The sequence below is a fragment of the Mixophyes fleayi genome, chromosome 2, assembly GCF_038048845.1.
Source record: "Mixophyes fleayi isolate aMixFle1 chromosome 2, aMixFle1.hap1, whole genome shotgun sequence".
In the NCBI taxonomy this organism is placed as follows: Eukaryota; Metazoa; Chordata; class Amphibia; order Anura; family Limnodynastidae; genus Mixophyes; species Mixophyes fleayi.
Window position 1 is genome coordinate 78,394,136 of NC_134403.1, and position 22,265 is coordinate 78,416,400.

Sequence of the window (22,265 nt, forward strand, 5' to 3'; positions counted from 1 at the left end):
GTGAGGCAATAAGGGTGGCGGGGGAAGGGGAGGAGGATATGTTCAGTCTGATGGCCTCAATTTTGGACGACAAAAAGGTGGCGAAGTCAGAAGCAGTGAGGGAAGATGGGACAGAGGGGGGGAGAGTAGGGAGTTAAAGGTGGCAAAGAGGCGGCGGGGATGGGAGGACTGAAAAGAAATGAGGGACTTGAAGAAGGTTTGTTTAGCGAGGGAGAGGGCAGAGCAGAAAGAGGAGAGGATGAATTTAAAGTGAAGGAAGTCAGCTAGGGAACGAGATTTTCTCCAGAAGCGTTCGGCAGTGCGAGAGCACTTTTGGAGGAAGCGGGTGAGTTTGGAGTGCCATGGTTGGGGAATAAGGCGGCGTCTGCGGATAGAGGAGGCCGGGGCGACTGCGTCAAGGGCAGTAGTGAGAGAGAGGTTGTAGAGAGAGGACGCCTGGTCAAGACAGGCCAGGGAGGGAAGGGGTGATAGGAGAGTTTCAATAGAGGAGGAGAAATAGGTAGGGTCGATAGCATCAAGGTTGCGCCTAGTGAGGGTAGCTTTAGGCGGGGCGGGAGAAGGGGAGGAGGAGAGAGTGAAGGAGAGGAGATGGTGGTCAGAGAGTGGGAAGGGAGAGTTGGAGAAGTCAGAGAGATCACAGAGATGAGAGAAGACAAGGTCAAGGGAGTGACCAAGACAGTGGGTGGGGGAGGAGGTCCACTGAGTAAGGCCTAGGGAGGAGGAAAGGGCGAGAAGTTTGATGGTGGCGGGGTCAGAACAGTTGTCGATGGGTATATTAAAGTCGCCAAGTATGATGGAGGGAAGGTCAGAGGAAAGGTAGTGGGGGAGCCAGGCGGCGATGTTGCCGAGGAAAAGGGAGGTGGGGCCAGGGGGCGGTAGATGACGGAGACACGGAGGGGGATAGGGGAGAAGAGACGTATGGAGTAAACTTCAAAGGAGGAGAAGGAGAGGGAAGGTATGGTGGGAATGACCCGAAAAGTGCAGTTAGGAGACAAGAGGAGGCCCACTCCAGCTCCTAGACGCTCGTCCGGTCTGGTGGAGTGGGAGAAGGAGAGGCCCCCGTAGGAGAGAGCAGCAGGTGGGGCAGTGTCAGAAGAAGTGAGCCAGGTTTCAGTGATGGCAAGAAGATTTAGAGAGTTGGAGATGAAGAGGTCATGGATGGAGGAAAGTTTGTTTCGGATGGACCTGGAGTTCCAGAGGGCACATGAGAAAGGGAAGGAGGGAAAAGGGGAGATGCGGATGAGATTGTCTTGGTTGATGGAGCGAGGGGGAGGGTGGGAGGTGGGGCAGAAAGAATTGGGCCAGAGAAGGGGGCTAGGGGAGAGGATAGGTATAGGAAAGGAGCGGGGCGGCATGGTGCAGGGCAGGAACAAAGGCTGTGGCAAAAACAATATGAGATGCAGCAAAATTAGAAACTCAGTAAAGATTTAAAATACAGATAAAATGAATGAAATGAAAAGCACATAAAATTTAAATGAATTGCAAGTGAAATCAACCTAGAATACAAACAATGAGATAAAATAGTACAAAACAACACGATAAAGTGTGCTAAAGATGAACTTCAGGTAAATGCAGAATGAAAATGCAATATGAAACACAAAATGAGAATGGAAGTAGAAGCAAAGGAGGGCTGCAGAGAGCCAGTACCAGGTGTGGAGGAGGGGAACAGGAGAGTCCAGGCTGTCCAGGAGAGTCCATGTGGGTCCAGGAGAGTCAGGCTGAAGAGACCCAGGCAGGAGAGTCCAAGGCAGGAGTCAGGCTGGAGAGCCCAGGGAGTCCAGAGTAGGAGAGTGCAGGGCCGATCACACTGGGAGACAGGCAGGCAGAATACAAGAGGTTCACGAGGCCGCAGTGAGGAGGGCAGCAGCACTCCTCACTATCGGCAATCTGAGTTTTTTCGCATCTACTACAGTCAGCAAGCTATATACTTTTGCATCATTAGCACTCAGGTGTTTGATATGAGTGAAAAAGGTATTTTGCTAACATCTACGTACGTAGATGTTTTTATTTTATCTCTTGACAATTAATTTATACTTCCTTTAAGCTTATTGCAAGGCTCACACTTCCAATAGGTGGATGCATCCAGCAAAATGTATTGGTACATTTAACATCATTCCATTATAACATATAATTTAAAGTTTTGATATTGGAAATAGGTACACAAGGTGGTGTAGCTCATTATATGAGGACGGTTCGTTTTCTCATATAATTTTTTCACCTGTCTTAGTGACTCGCTGATTACAGGGCATTACTAGTCTACAAGACTGAGACTCTTCTGTGGTCATTACTCAGATTTAGTATTAACCACAAAAGCCAGTGAGCATATTTTATGGCTCCCTTATCGGGTTCGGCAGTCCCGATTACCTGTCGGCCCAGGGTAAATTTACCCCTAATTTGTTCGGTCTTGTATTGATCTAGGAGCTCCGGGATGTACTAATTTTGTTCCCTGAGCATGTCTGTCAGCTATTTAGTCAGTGAATACCGAGGGCCATATCTAGCCTATAGGTACCCTATACTGATACTCTATTTTGCAGAAGTATTATGCCATGATTTTAGGCGCGTTGCCATTGAAACATGAGCATTCCCAAGTCAGTTCTTCACTCACTACACTTTATGCATGTAGATATTCAGTAGCGTAACTAGTTTCGGCGGTTTACCAAGCTTACGGGATTTCCTGAGTGACTACCTGATGCCTTCAAGCTCTTTAGTTAACATTTCTAAGGCCCTTTAGTGCCTGGGCAACACAATGTTACCCTGCTAATTTTGGATCAGGGGACATAGCATTACACTTTCTGGTAGATAGTAATATAAACATGTGATCATTCCAGACTACAATCTAGTTACCCACCACGCTTTACACACTTTTACTGACCTGCTGCACCATTGGATTTTACTTGCACTGATTTCAGATTTGGGGATGTGTTTCCATATGCTGAATTTCATGTGAGGATCCTTTATAACATATATGGTTGGCAGGGGGAGGTTCGAGGTCCGCTTTTGACTCACAGCAATTTACATGCTTTATTTCCTTCGCTGGCCTGTTATATTGGTGTTATCCTATAGGTTCACATTAGGGGCGAGGAGTACCTGAGGTTTACCTCATGTAACTTTAACGATTGCCTCCAGCCCCTTTAAGATGGTGACGACTCCTAATACTCTTATATAGAGCTATTTATGGAAGTCGATTACAAGAGTTGCATAGATAATGCTGAAGCGCCCTCTGACTGAAAGTCAGGGGTCACAGACAGACATTTAGCTAGCGGGCTTGGGGTTTTCATTAACTCACCTATGGCCCTGACCATATATCTGGTTGCCTTAGTGAGCTGTATTTTAGTACACATAGGTGGTCGCAAATTTTGTGGCGCTTGGTTTCTTACTTGACTTTTTTCATTGCTTTAAAAGTGTCTTCCATTGCTGCATTAAAATAGGTAATTGGCTGGAAGCATTGCACAAGGAGTCTAGTACCCACTTAGTTATGCAAGAAATACAAAAAACTAGAGGTGAAATTCAGTCTATTCTCGCAGAGAGAACAGAACGCCAATTAAGATGGCTTAATCAAACTTTTTTCGAGAAAGGGAATAAGGCTGATTCATTCCTGGCCAGGAGATTAAGGGCCAAGTGGGGCTCTCAAATGATCAACTCAATCAGAAATAAAAAGGGGGATCTATCCTTCGACCCTAGGATCATAAATAAAACTTTCCATAGCTACTATGAAAACTTGTACAACCTCCAAAAGGACCAGACCTCCCCTAGAGCTTCTCTTCAAACTATCAACACCTACTTGGACAAATGTTTATTACCCTCGTTAACCTCCCTTCAGGCCTCTTCCCTTAACAAAGCTATTTCCAGTGAAGAAATAGTATTGGCATTAAAATCTCAAAAGAACTCTAAGGCCCCTGGTCCTGATGGCTTTATAATGCTATATTACAAAACTTTCTCCAAAGAATTGGTGCCCCACCTGACCCAGCTGTTTAACTACATTGTCACGGGGGGTAAATTTCATGCTGAATCCACCCGCTCCAATATAGTGGTGATCCCTAAGCCTAATAAAGACCCTACATGCTGCCCTAGTTACCGCCCAATATCATTAATCAACGCAGACATTAAACTTTTTGCCAAAATACTGGCGAACCGTTTAAATGTCTATATGCCAACTTTGGTCTTCCCAGACCAAGTGGGCTTTGTTCCCACTAGGCAGGCTCTAGATAACACTAGGCGCACAATAGACATTATTGCCCATGTTAATCAGAACAAGATTCCATCCGTTGTCCTAGCATTAGATGCCGAAAAGGCTTTTGACAGACTCTCTTGGCCTTTCATGTTTAGCACGCTAAGTCATTTCGGCTTAAACGGGGCCTTCCTAACGGCCATCCAGGCACTATACCATCGCCCCTCCTCTTTGGTTTTGACTAATGGACTTCAGTCCCAGGCCTTCTCTTTAGGCAATGGTACCAGACAAGGGTGCCCCTTATCTCCCTTGCTGTACGCCCTAAGCATAGAACCTTTGGCTGCGGCTATCAGACGAAACCCGGATATTTCAGGGATACGAATTGGTCCCCGTCATTTTAAAATCTCGTTATTCGCAGATAACGTCTTATTGACACTCTCAAATCCCCTTATTTCCCTCCCAAATCTTCTTGAGGAACTTAAGGAATACGGTCTCCTATCAGACTATAAAATTAATAGCACTAAATCGGAAGCCCTTTCGCTTCAAGTCTCCAATGTTACTAAAGCTATACTCGAATCCTCGTTCGATTTTCAATGGCACCCCAAGGCGGTGCGTTACTTGAGGATCCAGATCACAAAAGAATATAAACAACTGTTCCATGCTAATTATACTCCCCTTTTAGACTCAATAAAAAGGGACCTGTCAAAATGGGATTCGCTTTTTGTATCCTGGTTCGGTAGAATTAATGCAATAAAGATGAACGTTTTGCCAAGAGTCCTCTACCTCTTTCAGACATTACCCATACCAGTCCCAGGCACTTATCTAGTGAATTTACAAACTATCTGTGTCAATTTTATTTGGCAAGGGAAAAAATCAAGACTTAAAAGGTCCTGTTTAGCTAAATCCTCTCAGTCAGGAGTATACGGATTGCCGCTATTTGAGCGGTATTATCATGCTGTTAACCTTAGCCATATCATTTCCTGGCAGTCTGCTCCGGGGATTAAAAGATGGGTCGACCTGGAGAATGCCCATACTCCAAACCACAACTTGAACTCACTACCCTGGCTCCCCAGGAATCAAAGGCCGGCCTCAGTGTACTCGCACCCCTCCATACAGTTTACACTTAACCTGTGGGATAAGCTTCACAAAAAGTAGGAACTCACTTCATTCCCTTCTCCACTCACCCCGCTGTGGCACCCTCCAGATTTCCCGATGGGAAACAATCAGTCATTCTCACGCCCATGGCAAGAGGCGGGCATCACTCAGTTTACCCACATTCTGGGAGAATATGCTCCCCAGACCTTTCCAGATGTCAGAGAGAAAAAGGGTCTCCCCTCATCCTTACACTTTGCTTACATACAAATCAGAGGCTTCATACAATCACTCTGCAGGTCCTCCAAACTACGTAAACCCACACCTTTCGAGAGGAGATGTATGCGCAGCTCAGTTTCTCAAGGATTGATATCACTGGTGTATCATATTTTCCTGAGTCCAAAATCTGATTCAACTGAATCCTTCGAGGAGGCTTGGCTTCAGGACACTGGCAAGGTTCTGGATCAGGAGGGATGGTCTCGGCTCAGAATGAGAATCTCTAAAATCTCCATCAATACCTCAATACGAGAGAACACATTTAAAGTATACACTAGATGGTATTTGGTGCCTGCAAGACTACATACAATTTATTCTGGTACCTCAGATCTATGTTGGAGAGGTTGTGGAGAGGTGAGCTCATTTTTCCACATTTGGTGGACATGTCCTAGTATCTGTAATCTTTGGTCGTTGGTTGCTGATCTAATAACAAGAATTTTAGATATCGAGGTGGTGCCCGACCCAATGGTCATGCTGCTATGTTCCCGAGTTAAAGCTCTAAATAAACAAGGAGACAGACTTGTCCAACACATCTGTGCTTCTACTCACCTGCAGATAGCGAAAGAGTGGAAATTCCCTCACCCACCTAGCCTTCAAAGTGTAGTTTCCCGTGTGTGGTACCTGGCCACTATGGAATATATTACCAGTCTTCTCCATGACAAAATTCTAAATTTCCACAATGTCTGGGACTTCTGGTACTCCTACCATCAAGCAACAATGCCCGCCACCTGAAAATCTTCTCCGATATATTCTTAAGATATACCCCTTCTCCCCTTTACCCTCGTCCTTCCCTTCTTTACACACTTTTTCTATCTTCTTTTCCCCCCCTTTTTCTTTTTTTTTCCCTTATTTTATAGAAAAAAAAAAAGGGATAAAAATTAAGTAATAACTTTATGGAGTTCCACGGTAGTTGAGTTCTTTATAATTCATAGGTAGACTGGATCAACCTTCTAGTCTAATTTACATTTCCTCATCTCTTTTATTTATATAGATTAATTCATTGTTAAAATACTAAAACAAATTTTCTGTAATAATCTGTTTCGTGTTTTGTAATAACTTTCTATACTTTTATCGTTATGTCTTGATTCATCTACCTCAACTTATTTTTTTTATGTAACCTACTGTGTGGATCTCATGTTTTTGCAAAAATAAAGAGATTTAAAAAAAATTAGGTAATTGGATTGACATACTTGCACAGGGGGCCACGACCATCTGCCTAGTCGCTTTGGTACTCAATTTTATGGGTTTAGACCCCTTTGATTGTTTAGTTCATGTTGCCAGGCCCCTCCCACCAAAATTTAGTTTAACACACTATTTCAGTGTTATTTCTGGTTTGTGGGTATTGATTCATCCTTCTGCGGCACCCACTCCTTTGATATGGGGTGGCTACAGCCGCGGCCAGGACATGTTCTTCTGTTGCTGTATATAAGTCCCTGGGAAGCTGGATGTTTGGAAGCAGCTGCTTTGATCTAAGACCATGGAATTTGGGAACTGCCATTGGACAAACTTGCCTGTACACAGGGACTCCAGTATATGCCCAGTAGCTCTGTGTACCAAAATTTTTAGGGGTTCGAACCCTTTAGAGGGATCTATGGTTGGTACATGCCTACGCATCCTTCCTCATTAAATTTGACACTCTAGTCAAACATTCATTGCGTACGCAGATCTTGACCTTTGGTCGGTCACATATGTGCATTGGGCATCCAGGCACCCAATGGCAAGCAACTGGTCCTCAGTTGCTCATCCCGTAGTCGTAAGATGGCTAGGTTGGAGGGGTTTGGGGTCAATGTCCTTCATGCCTTTCTTTTTGTTAGAGGTGGAATAGGCTGGTCCCGGTCACCCAGACATTTTAGTCCTTCATTTAGGGGTAACGATCTGGGGAAGGGTAAGTCCTTTGATTATCTCTTTTAGGGAGGATTTAAGGACCATCAACGCATGCTGGCCAGCGGTAACCATATGTTGGTTAGACATGATACTGGCCTGAATGTGTCAGATCCCAGCCCCCCATAATGCAGAGTTTAATTAAAAAAGTAAACAGGTCCATGGGACAAGTGTTTTGAGCGCTGGGAGATGTGTGTATAAATCACCCATTAATCACTAAGGAACAGAAACACTTGTATAGGGTGGACAGTGTACACCTCACTGGGAGAGTTTATATTTTTTATAGAACAGATCTACTGAGAGTTTGGTGGGGGGTAGTTTGGTCACTTGGTGGTGGGCCTTAGGCCTTTAAAGGACTACAGCTTGGCAGGAAGGCATTTGTGAGTCGGCAACTAATTCACACGGTGCTTCCACTGATTCACTACAGGTCACTGCCCTCTTCGAAAATGTGATCCCTTTTTGTGAGGTTTCCCTTCACCTGCTTTGTGAAGGTATATCATTGTGAGTCCAGAGGAGGTGTAGGAATGCTGATGCCAGATTTAGCACCAGACAATCATAAAGGATTATATCCTGGGAGCAGTGGTTAGTGCCAGATGGCCATTCACTGTTTACTGCTATTAGTTGCTGCTGACTCGCAATTTGCCTTTTATGCCATCATGTTTTATTTATAATAAACTCTGATCTTCAATTGCCAACAAATTTTCAGAGTCAGTGTCTTTATTTATTATTTATTATAACTACAGTTTAAGTCTTAACGTATGAATGGGGTTTAGTGCAGTGAGAGCGAAGCATCAACAGTCTGCAATTTAATACAATGTGTGTGCTTATCAGCAACAATATCATACCTTCCACCATAGCCCATATCAGTTGGTAAATACGTGGCCAGCTTGATACTTCTTACTTCTTTTCCAATTTCCTATTTTCCTAACACGTGTCCTAAAGTGCAGTTTGTATAAACTGCTGCTTTTTCTGCATTTTTTTGGCAGTTTTCTGCAGCAGAACCACTGAAAAAGTGACATTTTACAAAGAGCTACATTCAATGTATGCTTCCTCAAAAGAGGCCCAAAATCCTGCAGATAAAAGAGATGACTGCGTGTCTTTGAAAAGTATACAAATACATATACATCAAAAATGCAAAAAACAACAACCCTACCTCCCTGTATGTAAGAGACAGGGCTTCTCAGATTTGGGCCCAGTCTTCTAGGGGGGCCATGGCCAGTGCTGACATCTCCAGAGTCTCCACCCACTGAAGTTTGCACCAAAGTTGTGGTTACACCTCCCCCCATAGCCACGCACCTATTCCAATTCTGTTCAGAGTAGGGACTCTAATATGAAAGGGATAGGAGTCACCCACAAACAGGCTGGTGGGGTGTCCCAGTAGGCGTGGCCTTCTGCTACACTTACAAGGCTTACAAGTGCCCCCCCTGAGGGGGGTCATCGCACGTAGATCTCTCAATGCTAAGGTTCATTTGGCCTCTCCTGCTACCCCTGGCTGGTAGATAGCTATAAAATAAAATAAATCTTATACCCCTTATATTTAAAAATAACTAAGTGTACACCTTGTATGTATTAATAAATAATAGTACACCCCTAATGTTTTATGTTGTGCAGTGGTACTAATATATATACCTAAGATATTCTTCTTGTTTGATCCAATGTAGTCTGTATGGAGAAAAAAAAACCACAGAAACAAAGCAGACAGCTCCCAAGGAGCTCTGTTACAATTCTAAGTATTTAGTTTATTCTGTTTTGCAAAACTGAGTTAGTGCTGGAGCGCAGAGCCAGAGAGTTTGGGTATAAAAAAGGGAGTGCTCAATGAAGCCGGAACTGGTACACGGAGGGACTGCGTAGTGCCAAAGTGGATAACAAGAAGGAACAAATGATGTGAACATTGGAGGCACAATCAAAGAAGTATCAAATCAGCATTCTAAATTTAAGTCAAACAGTCTGGATCTGGAGCACAGGAATCAGTCATAAGAAACTCCGCCAAGAATGCTAAAGATGAGTAAAGGTATGGAGCCTAATACTCTGGCAACATACTGTGTGCCAGAGCAGGTTTTGGCAAAAGATAGGATAACTAATGTGTACTTTATTGAATAGATTCCTGTGCCCATAGGAGGACAGAGATGGTAGGATACATTGTTATTTGTTTTTGTACATTCCCTTTGCGCTAGAAGGTTGAAAAGTAGATGCTACTCTCCTTCATGGAGTGTTTTTTCTATATTATCAACCTTTAAACAGGTTATACAATCTGTCCCCTTGAAGGAATTAAAAATGTATTCATAACTGATGGTTATCGACATTCAGCGAAGTAGAGGTTGTAGCATAACGAGGTGTCTTACTGCGTGATGTTTTGGTAACGATCTTCGATCTTTTATGCTCACAGCTCTTAGCATAAACATGGCCACGAGGATACTACAGAACTTCGTGGCCATTTGAATTGCCCCAAAGTAAAGCATACTATTTATGCACCCACTTAAGTGCTGCGATTTTGAGACTTTTTATGATGCTATCATTAGTATTTTTTTTAGGATTTCCAGATGAGCCAGTGGCTGTTTTTTTGTAACCCCTTTCTTGCCCAATCCTCTAGAATCCAATATTTTGACATCAGTTATGCTGTTACTAAAGATAGATATGTTGTAGTTATAATATGATCCATATGTTAAGGGACACCCTCAGAACTGTTCTCTGTTCATCGCATATCTGTCCTGAGTTTATTCAGTCAGCTACCGCCATTGACTATGGTGTAAAGGCAAGAAAGAATGTGTTAACAATACAAGTTCTACCCGACTATATGAAAACAGGGAAACTATAAATTGAGACAACCGAATAAAAAAAGCAGTCAGGCCACTTACTGTAGAAAGGCTTCCCATTGGGCTAATGTTTGCAGATAGTAACAAACAGACTTGGTTGCTAAAAATCAAAACTAATTTAGGGAAGTGAGGAAAAGGACATTGACTTAAATATTTGAATATGTGCTTGCTATTACAACATACTAAAGAAGAGTTAATGTTTTATATTTTTTAAAATGATTTTCCTGCTATATTTCTACTCAACACTCATTTGTTGTTTCTTATTTGTTGCATTGAACTGTGTCCTCTCAGTCTGTTACTGTGTGGGGGTGGAAGGAGGAAGCATGTCTTGCTTATACAGGTCCTGATAAAACTTGTGCGGGGAACCTGTAAAATGTGTACTCACCTTCAAGTCAATAACAACTATGGGAGACTCCTTGTGACCTTGGGCCCCCAAGTCACCCTCGAGGCTACCACTCTGCTTTGAAAAGAGTAAAGTCCCCTGAGCAGTGCATGGCACTCTCTCTACTATATTAATGTCCTTATATTACTATACTATGCAGTTTGGTCGCTAGTGGTAGAAGTTCAAATTATAAGTATAGCTGCATATTTCCATGTTAGTCAATAAAACTTTGTTTCCTAAGGGTTCTACTAAGGTTCATCAAGTTTCTCGCTTAATTTCACTTTTCTCTAACAACGCACTGAACTCGATCTTGAGACAAGCTCATATACTGCCACTGAACGTTCACCATGATAACATTACCATGTGTTTCCTTTCATCCATTGGCAAATAAAAATGCATATGAGCACACGGTTACAAATGAATTATTCTGCACCTGGGAGTAACAAAGTGGTACTGCGGGATGGCTGCCTCAGAAGGTGCACTACTCAGGAGAGATTTACAGAGTCCCAAACCTTTAAGCCGATGGTTATGACAGATGAAGAGCACAGATCTGAAGGTAACTCGTGTAAAACATATATATATAGTGTGTACACATGAATTGGCATGCTGATAGGAACTTTTTATCTTTTTCTCAGTGTCAATGCTAAAATCACTGAAACTATCGCACCGTTAGAATTTTCCTCTAGTGTGTACCCAGCCTAAATGGACAGATAGTACAGCTAGGAGTATCCTTTTCAAATCTGTACAGATACACACACACACACACACACACACACACACACACTCACACACACACACACCCTTGTGATATCTATTGAACACAAATGTGTGAGAGAAAATGTTCTAGTTTTTAAAAATAGTTGTTTCATTGCATATACTGAATTTGCCTTTTTTTTTCAGTAACAAATTATGCGTTGTGTAGGGTAGCTGAGTTTGTATTTTCTATGAATTTCAATGTTCTTTGAATTGTAGAAATGCAGAACTAAGCTGCTGGTTTTTTTAGGCAGAAAAGGAAGGTACAGAACAGCTTTTATCATACTTTATATGTGCTTTGTTGTCCTTGTTTTGGAAATAAAAGTCTGCAAGAAAAGGAATGAATCTCTATGTGTTGTCAAGATAATAAAAAAGGCCCTGCAGGTGTTCCAACAAACAAGTTATATAGAAAACACCAGCATAAAAAATATATGGGAGCATATACGATTTCGGGACAATAACAGCCCTCAGTTAGCTTTTCAACAAATATAACAAAAGTCATGTTAAAAAATTCACTGTCCACAGACAAGAAATAACATATTCTTGTTTTTGCTATTGGTACTATATGAGATTGTATATCAGCAGTAGTACCAGCAACCGATCCAATGCCAATGATATATTGAAATATATTGGATGAAAAAACTGAAAGCTGGTTAAGGGAAAATAAATATAAATATATATATATATATATATATATATATATATATATATATATACAGTATTATCAAAACATCTCTAGTGCAGTTGGAACTTGAAAATTAATCGAATTATTTTTCACAGATATGTGTAGTCATAGCACTAACTATCTAGATACTCGTGCTCAGATTAAGTACAGACATTCACACCTACTCTAGATATGCTTGGAGTGTACTCCATAACTGAATGCAATAAGTCTATCAGTATCAGACTGGAGCACGATGGGCCCGCCGGGAGAAAGAAATGGAAGGAGTCAATGTAATAGCATGTACCAGAGGGGTATGTGGTCTGCCACCAGAGAGACGTCGCCAATCACTAGAGAGGGTGGAAGAAAATAAAAATAGTTTCCCCAGTGTCCTCAGCTGAGTGATTCCACTTCTCTTCTGGTACAGTGTCAGAAAGAAAGAAGAATCACTCAGTTGACCAGGGCAGTGGTCTGACTGGGGCTCAACAGTTCCACTCTGTCTAGAAATTAGCGACAAAGGTAAAAAACAAAAACAAGAAAAAACTGTAGTAATTGTATGAATGTGAGGACTATAAAATAGAAATAAGATTTACCTTGCACATAGTATAAAAGGGTTTGTGGGAGTAGGTTAATGTGAGCAATGAGGACTACATGCAGGACTCTGAAAATAGTGAAATTTAGGTGTTGCATATAGAAAACCTTCTGACCACTGTCAATAAGATTTGCCATTTCCCTAGAAAATATACTTTGTGTCCCTCACATCATATCATTACTCTTCCTCACATTTTTCCACATCATGTCATCACTGTACTTTCTACCTATAGGTGCTATTCCCACTGCTACCGCCATTTATTTTGATTTTGGGATTTTTTAAATTAAGTTTTGTTATTAGTTTCTCTATCCTTATATTTCTTTATTTTATTTTTTATTTTTATTGAATCTGTAACTGGAAGGTCAAGTCTGGGCTTCCATTTCCAGTTTGCATGCATAAGCCGACAAGTCTGTGGAAGGGTAACTCCCTTGATTTGATTACCTCTTTTAGTCAGGATTTGAGGACCATCAAGGCATGTTGGCCAGCGATAACCATATGTTAGATAGACATGATACCCAGGCTGGCCTGGAGGTGTCAGATCCCAGCACCCATTAAAGCGGGGATTAATAAAAAAAGTAAACAGATCCATAGGACAAGTGTTTTGAGCACTGGAGATGTGTGCATAAATCACCCATTGATCACTACGGATAAGAAACACTTGTATATGGTGGACAGTGTACACCTCACGAGGGAGGGTTTATAATTTTTCATAGAACAGATCTAATTTGGTCAGCCCACCACCAAGTTTGGTCACTTGGTGGTGGGCTGTAGGCCTTTAAAGGACTACAACTTGGCAGGAAGGCCTTTGTGAGTCGACGGCTAATTCATACGGTGCTTCCACTGATTCACCACAGGTCACTGCCCTCTTCGAAGATGTGGTCCCTTTCTGTGGGGTTAGCCTTGACCTGCTTTGTGAGGGAAAATCATTGTGAGTCCAGAGGAGGTGTAGTCACGCTGACGACAGATTAAGCACCAGCAAATCGTAAAGGACTATATCCTGGGAGCAGTGGTTAGTGCTGGATGACCATTCACTGTTTACTGCTATCAGATGCTGCTGACTCGCAATTTGCCTTTTCCGCCACAATGTCTTGTTTTTAATAAACTGCAATCTTCAATTGCCAACATATTTTCGGAGTCTGTCTTTATTTATTATAAGTACAGTTTAAGTCTTAACGTATGAATGGGGTTTGGTGCAGTGAAAGTGAAGCATCAACAGTCTGCAGTTTAATACAATGTGTGTGCTTATCAGCAACAATATCATACCTTTCACCATAGCCCATATCAGATGATACATACATGGCCAGCTTGATACTACTTACTTCTTTTCCAATGTCCTCTTGTACTAACATGTGTCCTAAAGTGCAGTTTGTATAAACTGCTGCTTTTTCTGCATTTTTTGGGCAGTTTTCAAAGCTGCAGCAGAACCACTGGAAAAGTGTCATTTTACAAAGAGCTACATTCAATGTATGCTTCATCAAAAAAGGTCAAAAATCCTGCAGATAAAATAGATGACTGCGTGTCTTTGAAAAGTACACAAATACATATACATAAAAAAAAAAAAAACAACCCTACCTCCCTGTATGTAACAGGCAGTGCTTCTCAGATTTGGGCCCAGTCTTCTAGGGGCCAGGGTCTGTGCTGGCATATCCAGCACCCCCACCCACTGAAGTCTACACCAAAGTTGAGGCTTCACTGCGCATACACCTCCCCCCATACCCACGCACCTATTCTGATTCTGTTCAGAGTAAGGACTCTGATGTGAAAGGGATAGGAGTCCGCACCCACAAACAATTTTTTTTGTAGCGGGCTGGCAGGGTGCCCCAGTAGAAGTGGCCTTCTGCTGCACTTGCAAGGCTTACAGTGTTGCACTGGCCTTGAGTTGGACAATCACACCTAGATCTCTCAATGCTAAAGTTTATTGGGCCTCTCCGGCTACCCCTTTCTGGTAGATGCCAAGAAAATTACATAATTCTTATACCCCTTATATTTAAAAATAACTGAGTGTACGTACACCTTGTATGTATTAATAAATAATAATACACTCTTATATTGGCAAGTAAATAATAGAGCCCCTTATATCTAATACATTAGAAATATTTTATCTGGTTTTTTTTGTTTATTGTTTCCCTATTTTTTTTATGTAGTGCATTGGGACTAATTTATATTTACCTACGATATTCTTCTTGTCTTGATCCAATGTAGTCTGTATGGAGAAAAAAAAAACCCACAGAGACAAAGCGGACTGCTCCAAAGGAGCTCTGTCACAATTCTAATGGGTTAGTTTATTCTGTTTTGCAAAACTGAATTAGCAATGGATCGCAGAGCCAGAGAGTTTGGGTATAAAGAAGGGACTGCTCAATAGAACCGGAACTGGTACAGGGACGGACTGTGTAGTGTCAAATTCAATAAAAAGTAGGAGCTGCAGAACAAGCCAGGTTAACAATAGAGGCAGAAACAAACAGTATCAAATCAGCATTCTAAATGTAAGTCAAACAGTCTGGATTTGGAGCACAGGAATCAGCTATAAGAAACCTCACAAGGAATGCTAAAAGTTAGGTAAAGGTATGGAGCCTGATACTCTGGCAACATACTGTGTGCCAGAGCAGGTTCTGGCAAAATACAGGATAACTAATGTGTACTTTATTGAATAGATTCCTGTCCCCATAGGAGGACAGAGACGATAGGATACATTGTTATTTGTTTTTGTACATTCCCTTTCCTCTAGAAGGTTAAAAAGTAGATGCTACTCTCCTTCATAGAGTGTTTTTTCTATATTATCAACCTTTAAACGGGTTATACAATCTGTCCCTTTGAATGAATGGAAAATGTAAGCATGAGTGATGGTTATCGACATTCATAGCATAACGAGGTGTCTTACTGCGTGATGTTTTGGTAACAATCTTCGATCTTTTATGCTCACAGCTCTTAGTATAAACATAGCCACAAGGTTACTAGGGAACCTCGTGGCCATTTTAATTGCTCCCAAAGTAAAGCATACTTTTGATGTACCCACCTAAGAGCTGCGATTGTGAGGCTATTTATCATCCTATCATTAGGAGTTTTTCATTTTCAGATGAGCCAGTGGCTGTTTTTTTTTACCCCTTTCTTCCCCAATCTTCTAGAATCCAATATTTTGACATCAGTAATACTGTTACCAAAGATAGATATGTTGTAGTTACAGTATGATCCATATGTTAAGGGACACCCTCAGAACTGTTCTCTGTTCATCACATATCTGTCCTGAGTTTGTTCAGTCAGCTACCACCATTTATAATGGTATAAAGGCTAGGGATGAGCGCACTCGGATTTATGAAATCCGAGCCCACCCGAACATTGCGGATCCGAGTCGGATCCGAGACAGATCCGGGTATTGGCGCCAAATTCAAAAGTGAAACTGAGGCTCTGACTCATAATCCCGTTGTCGGATCTCGCGATACTCGGATCCTATAAATTCCCCGCTAGTCGCCGCCATCTTCACTCGGGCATTGATCAGGGTAGAGGGAGGGTGTGTTAGGTGGTCCTCTGTGCTGTTTAGTTCTGTGCTGTTTAGTTCTGTGCTGTTTAGTTCTGTGCTGTTTAGTTCTGTGCTGTTTAGTTCTGTGCTGTTTAGTGCTGTGCTGTGCTGTGCTGTGCTGTGCTGTGCTGTGCTGTGCTGTGTTCTGCAGTATCAGTCCAGTGGTGCTGTGTGCTGTGCTCTGTCTTTCTGAGGTCAGTGGTGCTGCTGGGTCCTGTGCTGTGTCCTGTTCAGTCCAGTGGTGCTGTGTCCTGTGCTCTGTGCTTCTAAGGGCATAGTTATTTCCCCAATATTCCCCTGTGTTTAAAAAAATATAAAAAAGTTTTTTAAAAAAATACCAAAAACTACTTTAATTTTTTTTAATTACCACAAAATTTGCACAACCAATCCTGCAGTATAAGCCCATTGGTACTGCAATATTACCAAGTTCACACATTCAGCAGTAAAAGTCCAGTGGTGCTGTGTCCTGTGCTCTGTCCTGCTGAGTTCCGTAGTGCTGCTGGGTCCTGTGCCGTGTCCTGTTCAGTCCAGTGGTGCTGTGTCCTGTGCTCTGTGCTTCTAAGGGCATAGTTATTTCCCCATTATTCCCAAGTTTTTAAAAAATAAAAAAAAAGTAAAAAAAAAAAAAAAAAAAAAAATATATAATAATTATAACCAAATTTGCAAAACCAATCCAGCAGTATAAGTCCATTGCTACTGCAATATTACCAAGTTCACACATTCTGCAGTATCAGTCCAGTGGTGCTGTGTCCTGTGCTCTGTCCTGCTGAGTTCCGTAGTGCTGCTGGGTCCTGTGCCGTGTCCTGTTCAGTCCAGTGGTGCTGTGTCCTGTGCTCTGTGCTTCTAAGGGCATAGTTATTTCCCCATTATTCCCAAGTTTTTAAAAAATAAAAAAAAGTAAAAAAAAAATAAAAATTTTTTTTTTTAAAAAAAAAATTTATAATAATTATAACCAAATTTGCAAAACCAATCCAGCAGTATAAGTCCATTGGTACTGCAATATTACCAAGTTCACACATTCTGCAGTATCTTGTGCTACATATAATGGAGACCAAAAATTTGGAGGATAAAGTAGGGAAAGATCAAGACCCACTTCCTCCTAATGCTGAAGCTGCTGCCACTAGTCATGACATAGACGATGAAATGCCATCAACGTCGTCTTCCAAGCCCGATGCCCAATCTCGTAGTACCGGGCATGTAAAATCCAAAAAGCCCAAGTTAAGAAAATGTAGCAAAAAGAGAAACTTTAAATCATCTGAGGAGAAACGTAAAGTTGCCAATATGCCATTTACGACACGGAGTGGCAAGGAACGGCTTAGGCCCTGGCCCGTGTTCATGACTAGTGGTTCAGCTTCACCCACGGATCTTAGCCCTCCGCCTCCTCCCCCCCCCTACAAAAAATTGAAGAGAGTTATGCTGTCAGCAACAAAACAGCAAACAACTCTGCCTTCTAAAGAGAAATTATCACAAATCCCCAAGGCGAGTCCAAGGGTGTTGGTGGTTGTCAAGCCTGACCTTCCCATCACTGTACGGGAAGAGGTGGCTCGGGAGGAGGCTATTGATGATGTAGCTGGCGCTGTGGAGGAACTTGATGATGAGGATGGTGATGTGGTTATTGTAAATGAGGCACCAGGGGGGGAAACAGCTGATGTCCATGGGATGAAAAAGCCCATCGTCATGCCTGGTCAGAAGACCAAAAAATGCACCTCTTCGGTCTGGAGTTATTTTTATCCAAATCCAGACAACCAATGTATGGCCATATGTAGCTTATGTAAAGCTCAAATAAGCAGGGGTAAGGATCTTGCCCACCTAGGAACATCCTCCCTTATACGTCACCTGAATAACCTTCATAGTTCAGTGGTTAGTTCAGGAACTGGGGCTAGGACCCTCATCGGTACAGGGACACCTAAATCCCGTGGTCCAGTTGGATACACACCAGCAACACCCTCCTCGTCAACTTCCTCCACAATCTCCATCAGATTCAGTCCTGCAGCCCAAGTCAGCAGCCAGACTGAGTCCTCCTCAATACGGGATTCATCCGAGGAATCCTGCAGCGGTACGCCTACTACTGCCACTGCTGCTGTTGCTGCTGTTAGTCGGTCATCTTCCCAGAGGGGAAGTCGTAAGACCGCTAAGTCTTTCACAAAACAATTGACCGTCAAACAGTCGTTTGCCATGACCACAAAATACGATAGTAGTCACCCTATTGCAAAGCGTATAACTGCGGCTGTAACTGCAATGTTGGTGTTAGACGTGCGCCCGGTGTCCGCCATCAGTGGAGTGGGATTTAGAGGGTTGATGGAGGTATTGTGTCCCCGGTACCAAATCCCCTCGAGATTCCACTTCACTAGGCAGGCGATACCAAAAATGTACAGAGAAGTACGATCAAGTGTCCTCAGTGCTCTTAAAAATGCGGTTGTACCCACTGTCCACTTAACCACGGACATGTGGACAAGTGGTTCTGGGCAAACGAAGGACTATATGACTGTGACAGCCCACTGGGTAGATGCATCCCCTTCCGCAGCAACAGCAACAGCTGCATTAGTAGCAGCATCTACTAAATGGCTGCTCATGCAAAGGCAGGCAACATTGTGCATTACAGGCTTTAATAAGAGGCACAACGCTGACAACATATTAGAGAAAATGAGGGAAATTATCTCCCAGTGGCTTACCCCACTTAGACTCTCATGGGGATTTGTGGTGTCAGACAATGCCAGTAACATTGTGCGGGCATTAAATATGGGCAATTTCCAGCACGTCCCATGTTTTGCCCACACCATTAATTTGGTGGTGCAGCATTACCTCAAGAGTGACAGGGGTGTGCAGGAGATGCTTGCGGTGGCGCGCAAAATTGCTGGACACTTTCGGCATTCAGCCAGTGCCTACCGCAGACTAGAGGCACATCAAAAAAGCATGAACCTGCCCTGCCATCACCTCAAACAAGAGGTTGTGACGCGCTGGAACTCCACCCTCTATATGCTGCAGAGGATGGAGGAGCAGCAAAAGGCCATTCAGGCCTACACAGCCACCTACGACATAGGCAAAGGAGTGGGGATGCGCCTCAGTCAAGCGCAGTGGAGACTGATTTCCGTGTTGTGCAAGGTTCTGCAGCCATTTGAACTTGCCACACGAGAAGTCAGTTCCGACACTGCCAGCTTGAGTCAGGTCATTCCCCTGATCAGGCTGTTGCAGAAGCAGCTGGAGAAAGTGAGGGAGGAGCTGGTAAGCCATTGCGATTACACCAAGCATGTAGCTCTTGTGGATGTAGCCCTTCGTACGCTTTGCCAGGATCCGAGGGTGGTCACTCTTTTAAAGTCAGAGGAATACATTCTGGCCACCGTGCTCGATCCTCGGTTTAAAGCGTATGTTGTGTCTCTGTTTCCGGCGGACACAAGTCTACAGCGGTGCAAAGACCTGCTGGTCAGGAGATTGTCCTCTGAAGAGGACCGTGACATGCCAACAGCTCCACCCTCATTTTCTTCCACATCTATGGCTGCGAGGAAAAAGCTCAGTTTTCCCAAAAGAGGCACTGGCGGGGATGCTGATAACATCTGGTCCGGACTGAAGGACCTGCCAACCATTGCAGACATGTCTACTCTCGCTGCATTGGATGCTGTCACAATAGAAAAAATTGTGGATGATTACTTTGCTGACACCATCCAAGTAGACATGTCAGACAGTCCATATTGTTACTGGCAGGAAAAAAAGGCAGTTTGGAAGCCCCTGTACAAACTGGCTCTATTTTACCTGAGTTGTCCCCCCTCCAGTGTGTACTCGGAAAGAGTTTTTAGTGCAGCGGGGAACCTGGTCAGTGAGCGGCGAAGGAGGTTGCTTCCTCACAACGTTGAAAAAATGATGTTTATAAAAATGAATAATCAATTCCTCAATGAAGTACAGCACTGCCCTCCAGATACTACAGAGGGACCTGTGGTTGTGGAGTCCAGCGGGGACGAATTGATAATGTGTGATGAGGAGGAAGTACACACTGTAGGGGGAGAGGAATCAGAGGTTGAGGATGAGGACGACATCTTGCCTCAGTAGAGCCTGTTTAGTCTGTACAGGGAGAGATGAATAGCTTTTTTGGTGTGGGGGCCCAAACAAACCAATCATTTCAGCCAAAGTTGTTTGGTAGGCCCTGTCGCTGAAATGATTGGTTTGTTAAAGTGTGCATGTCCTATTTCAACAACATAAGGGTGGGTGTGAGGGCCCAAGGACAATTCCATCTTGGAACTTTTTTTTTTGCATTATATGACCAATCAACAGTCGTTTGCCATGTTCAAAAAGTAAAACCAAATGTAAAAAAATTCAAGAAACTAAACCAAAAGTAAAATGCCGTGTCCTAATTTAAAACAAGAGGTATTGACGTGCTCTAAAACTACTGTATTGTTGTTTATATTTTATAAACACTACACTTGAAAGCTTGAGTCTTTCAATAAAAAAGTAACTGTCCATTGCACGAATATTTGCAACAGGGACAATTTTAGGGTTAAGAAAGTCAACTAATAACACTTCGACGCTGTCTGTCTTTATAAACACTACACTTGGAAGTTGGAGGAGGTATTGTGGCCCCGGCACCAAATTTACTACCGGGGCCACTCCACTGTGCAGTCCATATTTAGGTGTATCAGATATTAAACAACGGTGACAGTTGATGCCCAATTTTTTAATTATATTGTGGCCTCGGTACCAAATTGTGTACCGGGGCCACCACACTACGCAGTCCAGATACTTGTTTGGTGGAATTCAGACCAGTTGAGGGTTTTATTATTATATTGTGTGGACCACTCTATCTATACCACACTACAACTCTATACCACTCTATTTCATACTTTAATTCTATTTCATACTTTAATTCTATTTCATACTTTAATTCTATTTCATACTTTAATTCTATTTCATACTTTAATTCTATTACTAATTAATTACCATAAAGAGGAACAAAATAAACCAATTTTACCAAAAGTATAATATGACTTAGACTTACAAACACTACACTTGAAAGATCGTGCCTTTAAATGAAAAAGTCAGTCTTCATTGCACGACTATGTGCAACAGGGACAGTTTTTTGGGTTTACAAAGTCAAACAATAACACTTTGACCCTGTCTGTCTGGGATCTCAATGACGAATTGTCTGTACCATGTTTGGAGGAGGTATTGTGGCCCCGGTATCAAATTGGGTACCGGGGCCACCCCACTATGCAGTCCAGATACTTGTTTGGTGGAATTCTGACACGTGGAGGGTTTTATTATTATTATATTGTGTGGACCACTCTATCTATTCCACACTACAACTCTATACCACTCTATTTCATACTTTAATTCTATTTCATACTTTAATTCTATTTCATACTTTAATTCTATTTCATACTTTAATTCTATTACTAATTAATTACCATAAAGAGGAACAAAATAAACCAATTTTACCAAAAGTATAATATGACTTAGACTTACAAACACTACACTTGAAAGATCGTGCCTTTAAATGAAAAAGTCAGTCTTCATTGCACGACTATGTGCAACAGGGACAGTTTTTTGGGTTTACAAAGTCAAACAATAACACTTTGACCCTGTCTGTCTGGGATCTCAATGACGAATTGTCTGTACCATGTTTGGAGGAGGTATTGTGGCCTCGGTATCAAATTGGGTACCGGGGCCACCCCACTATGCAGTCCAGATACTTGTTTGGTGGAATTCAGACACGTGGAGGGTTTTTTAATTATATTGTGGCCTCGGTACCAAATTGTGTACCGGGGCCACCACACTACGCAGTCAAGATAGATAGATGCGTATTGCGTATCATAGATAAAGTACATTCAGTGGTGTGGGGCAAATTGAAAAATATTCAAAATGCACTGACATTATCAAAAACAAGAGGTTGTCACACGCTAAAACTCCAACATGTATAGGATGGAGAGGATGGAGGAGCAGCCGTATGTGTAGTGTAATGCAGATCTGTTGAAGGTTTTTTATATATTTTATTGTGGTGCCCAGTGCCCACTCCTCTACGCAGTCCAGGTACAATTATTGGTGCGAATCATAAAAGTTCAGGGTTTTTAATATATTGTGGTGACCCACTCCTCTACGCAGTCCAGGTACAATTATTGGTGCGAATCATAAAAGTTCAGGGTTTTTA